This window comes from Montipora foliosa, chromosome 5 (genome assembly GCF_036669935.1).
Source record: "Montipora foliosa isolate CH-2021 chromosome 5, ASM3666993v2, whole genome shotgun sequence".
Classification (NCBI taxonomy): domain Eukaryota; kingdom Metazoa; phylum Cnidaria; class Anthozoa; order Scleractinia; family Acroporidae; genus Montipora; species Montipora foliosa.
Window position 1 is genome coordinate 31,779,419 of NC_090873.1, and position 7,420 is coordinate 31,786,838.

At 38.8% G+C, this 7,420-nt stretch overlaps 1 protein-coding gene across 2 annotated transcripts in view; it reads left to right on the forward strand.

Moving 5' to 3' along the window:
• LOC138003966 (spermatogenesis-associated protein 6-like) overlaps positions 1–5,029 on the forward strand; it is a 32,347-nt gene extending 27,318 nt beyond the window's left edge. For both annotated transcript variants that reach the window (XM_068850301.1, XM_068850302.1), the window contains exon 12: positions 4,589–5,029. The gene's annotated coding sequence lies outside the window, so the exon portion shown is untranslated. The remainder of the gene's footprint in view (positions 1–4,588) is intronic.
• The last annotated feature ends 2,391 nt before the right edge of the window (positions 5,030–7,420 follow it).

Sequence of the window (7,420 nt, forward strand, 5' to 3'; positions counted from 1 at the left end):
TTCCGGCACAACTGGTAGAGTGTGAATTTGACCTTTTCTCCCACGAATCAGTGAATGATAGCAATGATTTCTGAAGTGGTGGATGTTTAAGTGACTGAGGTTATAAGGACGACATCACCTCTTTAGCCATGGTCAGTGGTGATATAATTTCATTCCGTTCCATTCACAGGTTATAGTGAAAAGAACAAAAAATGTTCTGCATTATTTTATTCATTTTACTATTACTTAATTAATTTTCCTTTCATCATTAACAGTCACTAATGTTCTTACAGTCCACAATACTGCTTCTGCACTGTATGCACATAATTAGATGAATGACCAAATTTGATACCTAACACAAATTGTCCCAATAAGTACAAGCATTTTGCTACTGCATGTATTTCGAACTGTTAAGCATTGTGACTAGTTCGGGGTAACTGCACCTGCTCATCCTTCCTTGACAAGCAGAGTTTGGGGAACACTTAGTGATGTTAACTTTCTTTACTGTACTTATTCAGCTACAAGCCGAGACCCCAAACTTTTTACGCAAAAAATCAACTTGATCGAAACAAATTGTAAATGCACAATATTCGGCTATAAGCCGAGACCCATTTTAGGTCTTGATCTTTATCGACCATGGAATTTTCATAAAAATACAAATTGACATTGACTGAAAAATTATACTCAAAGCAATACCATGAAAGCGAAAGATTAGAAACAAACAAGCAACGTGATCGTGAGTTGTTTTTAGACCCCCCCCCCCCCCCCCGGGGTTGATGGTCCATTGCTGGAGGAAAGATCGGACAAATCTGTTCTCAAATTGTCAGCCAAACGAAAGACAATGGCCTGCTTTATGCCAAAGTATCCCAAGCTTGATCAACGACTGTTGGAGTCGTTTTCAGAGCAAAGAAGTCAACATAACATTTACCCTCTAATGCGTACGGTTTTTTCGCTTGGAGAATGTCGCTTTATACAAGACGAAATCCACTGGTGCTATGGTGTCCTGTGACAAGCTTGTCTACATGATCTGTGTCAACAGAAGGTTCTCATCGCCTTGGTTGGTATTAGAAATGGAAGCGTCGTCATTGCATCAGCTTGTGAACAAAAAGCTACCAAATAATAAAAGTCCACAACCAACAACAATTGCTCTTCATTTCACCAGTAATTTAGCTCGGCTTGTTAGTGAATACATGTTCATTTGTTACTGTTTCAATTTGCTGAGAAAATTTTTTTTCTCAAAAATACTCGGCTATCAGCCAAGACCCCTTCTTCGGCTCCAAATTTGCCCAAATTGTGCTTGCATGGCTTATAGCTGAATTAGTACGGTATTCAGACATAACTCGTGTTAAAGTTAGGAGGAGAGCAAGGGATCACTCTGTGATACTTATCAAATTCTGACTGCATTCAATTATGTGCATCTCTGGATAACACAAGTCATTTGTATGCATCAGCCTAGTGGTCTCTGTCCTAAATTAGTAAGCAAGCTTTCCAGTATGGTCTATTGTATGTAACACATCCAGCACAGTCCCTGTCTGTAAAATGGGGTTCAGCAATGTTATTGTTGATGTCACCATTTCTCGTTGCTTTTTTGTGTTCAGTTAGACGTCCTTTAAATTTCTGATGGTTAAACCTGCGTAAGTGACCCGGCAGTCCCAGCACTTGATTTTCTAAACTGCTACTACTCTTTCCTTTGGTTCATCTTCCTCTTTAAAATTCGTCAGTAGTTTTCATATTTTTTTTAGTTTTCTGTGAGCAACATCAATGTTGTAAGGCTGCAGGATCCGTGAGATAGTTTCAGAAGTTCTTACGGTGTAGGGTTAGTGTTCGTAGGGTTTGCTTTTGTATGATATAAGCATTGTATGTAATGAAGTCACAGTTGTGGTTCCTCTGACTAAATTAATTGGCTAGGTACTTTTCGTCTGCTAGGCTGTCACGTGAATCACAACCAGTGGCTCTTGTCTTGTTGAGGTTTGTAGGGTTGTAACAGAGTTCATTAAAGAGTCTGTTAGTATGTGAAGGTTTGTTGCTGTTGCAGGTAACCAAGCTGTCTAGAAAGAGTATCTCGCCATTCTCCTTGATCTCATTGATAAACTGAATGTGGGTGTTTTGCCTGTTGAAGCGTTAGTGAAAGTTTTATACATTGTACGTAGTGTAATCAGAGTGGCACTGTTCACTTCCATAAGATCGCTTTTGTAGGTAGTGATAGTTGTAAAGTGGATAGCACCTAAGTCTGTTGTGATGTGGAATGTGGAATGTCAATCACGTCAGCTTTCTAAAGTAAAAGTAGTTTGCTGTTGGGTTTTCATTGAAGTGCTGGAGTCTGGTTTCCGTTCAGTGCTGCATAACTTTGTTTGTCATTGACAAGTGCATCCATCTTCTCATGACAGTCTTTCTTATCCATAACAACATTCTGTCTCCCGTTCTTTGTTAGAGGGAAGTATCACATGTCCTTGTCACTCTTTGGGATTTATGCCAATTAATGCTGTTACACAAATCACTTGACTTCTGTTCAGGTTGTTGACACGTCAGTCAATGTTACCCAAAACATTCCTTCTCAGGACTACAATCATCCAGACAATAATTGTACTTCACTTAGTTATAAAGTGGGAGTGGTAGACAACATCAGCGGTGTCTTACATGATGCATCCAAATCAAAAATTGACTACAAAGGCCTCAAGATTCCGTTCTTAAATGTGAGAGGCATGTCAGATTTTTAGAAATTACTGGAGCCCACCTATGTGATATTATCGATTCATGTTTATAAACCGTCTAGGCTGAACTGGATGGAGAAAAGTGGCCGATGGTGTGTCATACACTTAAACCGTGAATCCGTGATTGTGTTGTTCTTGGTTGGCATGACTATTCCGGGCGTGGGGGTAGGGGGTGAAGGGTAAAATAGCTGAAACAACCAAAACCTTTACAAAAATGCTAACCTTAGGCCTAAGGCATAGGCATAGTGTTTAGCCCTAAGGTTAGCATTCTGGTAAAGGTTTGGGTTGTTTTAGCTATTTCACCCTTCACCCCCTAGCCCTCACCCCCAGAATAGTCCTGCTGCTCTTGATCTACCAACTAAGCTCTCAAGCCATTTGTGACCTGGTCAATTGCAAGTTCAAATAAAATTCTACAACATTTATATTATTCATTATTCAACTTCAGTTGGCAGAGTACAAATAACAAGTACAAATATCTCACAGTATTTGTACTTCAGAAGCGCAGAAGCGGCAGAACTGGCTGAAAATGCTAATTTTTTCCCCTGAAGAAAACAATGAATGCTTGCCAAATTTTGAGATTTTTGGCAAAAACGAGTTTCAAGAAACCAACGATAACCTACACGACAATTAATTTTCTCTCTTCATTGAAGAAAACCAAATACAGCAAAAAGAGAAAAATTGATCTCAGTGTATTGATCTTTTTTGAAACGGTGGTGCGAATCTGTGAAAGAAGCAAGGGCCCTTGAAGAAATTCATGTCCTTTCATGTCATTTTTTCACCACTGGAAGTTTACTTGAAAATCCAAGATCATCGTTGTTAATATCTCTGTACACCTTATAATACAGAATTTTCCAATATTCCATCTTTGTTTTCCTTACATGTAAAGCAAGTGTTTGAGTTTTTGACCAATCAACAGCAACCTAATATAAGTGCAGGAAACCTGAACGGTCCCTCACTCAATAGTTTGTTGTGCAAGGAAGGAAGTTATAGGTTGAGCTTTCAATTTAGCTTTCTTCGTTTTTCTGACTGAGTTGAATAATAAATCTAGTGTGTAATATCATGGGGTATTCTTACTCGTCTCATATTTTGACTCACCCTAAAGGCTCGCCAATATACAGCGATACCACACACTAAATCGTCCAAGGAGATGTTTAAATTCATTTCACTAACCCTTAGCGGGATACAACTTGAACTCACAGTTGACTTGATGACATAGCTGGTAGACCATGTGCAAGACAGTTGTATAGGCATGGAAATGAATCCCATTCAAGCCGTGGTATCTTCAGCTGAGGCTTACTTGCAACTACCATGATCTTCGGAATGGTCATTTTATGTTCACTCCTCAGTTCAAATATATGACATTTCATATATTCATAATTCAATTCATTCACCTCTAGTAGGGTGCAACTTGAATTAGCAATTAGCTAGCTTTTGCTTTCTGATATTAAAGAAAATATGCTAGGTGTGATTATGATCTGTGGGAGCCATGAGAGCAATGAGAGCTCTATTCAGAAGGTCAAGCATTCAAAATGGATCTCAATTAAGAAACGTTGCATGCCATTGATTTAAGTGCTATTGTCTCCAGTTCCTTATGGTTTAAAACCCAATAAAACACAATCTCCAAGTTTACTCCTAACAGTACCCTTTCACACTGGCAGTACCTCCATTGTGTCAGCACTATAAGCCAACTGCGGAAAATACCATTATACTCTTTCTTTGCCCCCCCCCCCCCCCAATTTTGCATAAGCATTGGACTTACAATGGTCCCAAGAGAAAACAAAAACAAAACAATGCTTATGCAAAACTTGGGGGGACAAACAAAGAGTAATATGGTATTTTCCAAAGTGGCCTTTTTGACAAATTAAGAAAAACTGATTGCATTATTGTCCTTTCTTCAGGTTGTGCCTTGAAATCCATGGTCCTGGGGATAAAGAGATATTAGCTAACGGATTTACCACTATTAGTTTCTAACTTATTTGCATCTTAATATTTGTGAGATTTATCCAGAGTTTTTACCAAATGATACACCGGAACCATGATACTGTCTAAATTTGCAAACCCTTATCTTTCGAGAGAGTGAAGTTATTAGTTTTGTTTTTTGTTTCCTTTTATTTGACTCAATGTAGATTAAAAAGTTCGCAAGCAGAATTAGGAATATTCCTTGAAAAAAATTGAACCCTTTCCTTTTTAAAAATTTGATTTGGTTATTACAGACTTTAACTGCTGATTTTAGTCGCTTCAAATTTCCTTAAATGATTCCTAAGGTGAAGGATTTGCATGTCACAACACCAAAGATGTCATTCTGGGTAGTTATTAAATCGCCTCCATGAAACTCGAAATCTTCTATTTTCTCTATTTATTTTGTCAAACATTCCAACAGAACATTGTTCCTGGCATCTGGTTTTGTGTGCTGCATTTAGGGGGCAATGCACCATTTTTAAGCTTTAATAACTATCTGTACACTTGTGTGGCGATAATAATAAAGCTATACCTACTGTTGATTGATACATCCTTAGCCTCCATGTACTCTTTTTCTTGGGCTGCAGAAAATGAATCAGAACGTGGACCTAATAAAGGCAACAAGTGCTGTAAATTCTCATTTCAGTTGTCCTCATGGTCCTTGGCTGGCTTGGTGTTTCGAAATTTATTATTACCTTTTGCAGGGCTCGAAAAATATTTTGATTTCCAGCTTCCCCTTTGGGCAAGTAACTCCCAAGTTTTGCTTGCCTGGAACAATTGCATTGGTTTTGAAGCTTATTAATAATTCATGAGCTCCGTGCTCAGTTATCGTAAAAACCAAAAGCTGAAGATCTTCGGTTTTAAAGGGATACTTTCCTTGGAAAATGCAGGCACAGGCTTCGTTCTTTCGACCAAAATTTGGGGCTTCATTTCACAACTTCGATAAGAGACAAGCAGGGTGGAAACAGCATTTTCGTGCAAATCATATTAGGTATTTTAGAAATGATTGAGAATTTCTGGGAACATATTTAGACGACTTTACATGATATCTGTGTCTAGGCCAAGAGCACGTCTACCTATTTTTGTTGTGGAGACAGATTTAGGCAGGCACAAAATCGAGACCAGATCAACTCGGATCAATGTAAAAAAAATGACAAGTCCTCGAAATCAGCCTAGCCCTAATCTTTTAAGCTGACCTTACTGAAACTGGGGCAAACGTTGAATAGGTTTGGCTTACAAAACCATTTTTCACACAATCCAAGGTGAGAGATCGGCGTTGATCTGGTCCGACTTTTGTACCTTCCCAACAGATTTTGATCACATTTTGACCAGTCGTGATATTTTGTATTTGTATAATATTTAACCATTCATTATGTTTTAATATAGTTAGGTGCAGTCTCTTAATCTGTGTATTATCAGTTGGTCATTAGTACATTTTGATGTTGGCTTTTATTCCGTAATCTTGATGAGTCACTGTATTTGATGCATTTCTTTTTTGCAATTACAAATAAAGTGAGTACATGATTCAGAGGCACCAATCTGCAGGCTGTCAGTACCCACATAAAGCACCATAGAAATTGTAAACAGCTATTCCTAAATTCCCATCAAGCTGGATCTAAAATCCCTGACTTACCTATGTGGCTACCTTTTGTTTCCAAATCATTTCATCATTTTTTCGTTGATGGCTTCTTAATTTTTCCTTGGGAGCTTGCCAGTCAAGCAAGTGAGCAGAGAAAGTTGCTTGTCTGAAATGAACCTTCACTTGCCCTGGACAACCGGATGTGTGTTTTTTTAGCTCTGTATAAATTTGCTTCATTCTCTGCTAAACGTTTCGGCTTCGTATTGGTGGATAACATAACAAAGACAACAATTTGAGGTCACATGACACATTCTTGACTTGCTACCATAGGCAGCCCAAGCTTGCATCACTACAGACAGCCGTTGAGAATTTAAACACGTTATAAGACTTTGTATGGGAAATAAAATACCGTCGATTATGAAGCCTAAAAAATGCTCAATTTAACGTTCATTCAATAAAATGAATAAAAGTGACTCACCTCTGGTGTGTTCTTGTGCCTTTTGGAGCTTATTTTACCGTTTTGGGAAGTCCGTGTTTTCAATGATCTAAGACGAAGTCAAGGCTGCACACTAAGATTTCAACTGTTGTCAGCTCAGAGGCGGTTTCCACCCGATGAGGTACAGAACACTTACCCCACCCCAACAGCGTCAATCGTAACCATGGAGCTGTTCGAGAAGCCGCTGTGGGGATGGGGTAAGTGTTGTACATTTAATGACTGAACCTCATCGGTTGGAGTTAATTTGACCTCGGACCCAAGCTCCGTGTCCTGTCCGGTTATCAGCAGCTGTTAAATTTATCAGCTATCCTGAAATTGAAGCAGAAAATGCTCATTTCCAGCCAAGTGCGTGGGGATTTTTGATGACGAAACATTCACGGAGGTTCGCAAATGATGTGGCTTTCGCTTTGCGTGAAAAAATCGCGGCTCGGATGGATTTTCGATTCGCAAACTGCCTCTGAGCTGACAACGGTCGAAATCTTAGTGTGCAGCCTTGGCTTCGTCTTAGAACATTGAAAACACGGTAAAATAAGCTCCAAAAGGCACAAGAATACACCAGAGCTTATTCACTTTGTTTTCAAAGGAGAGGTAATGTCTGTTTCATAAGTAAACAACAGCGAACTTCGTACATGTTGCCTATGTTTTAGATGTCATGTGTCAACCAAAATATACTTGTTTGAAAATTATTTCGAAATC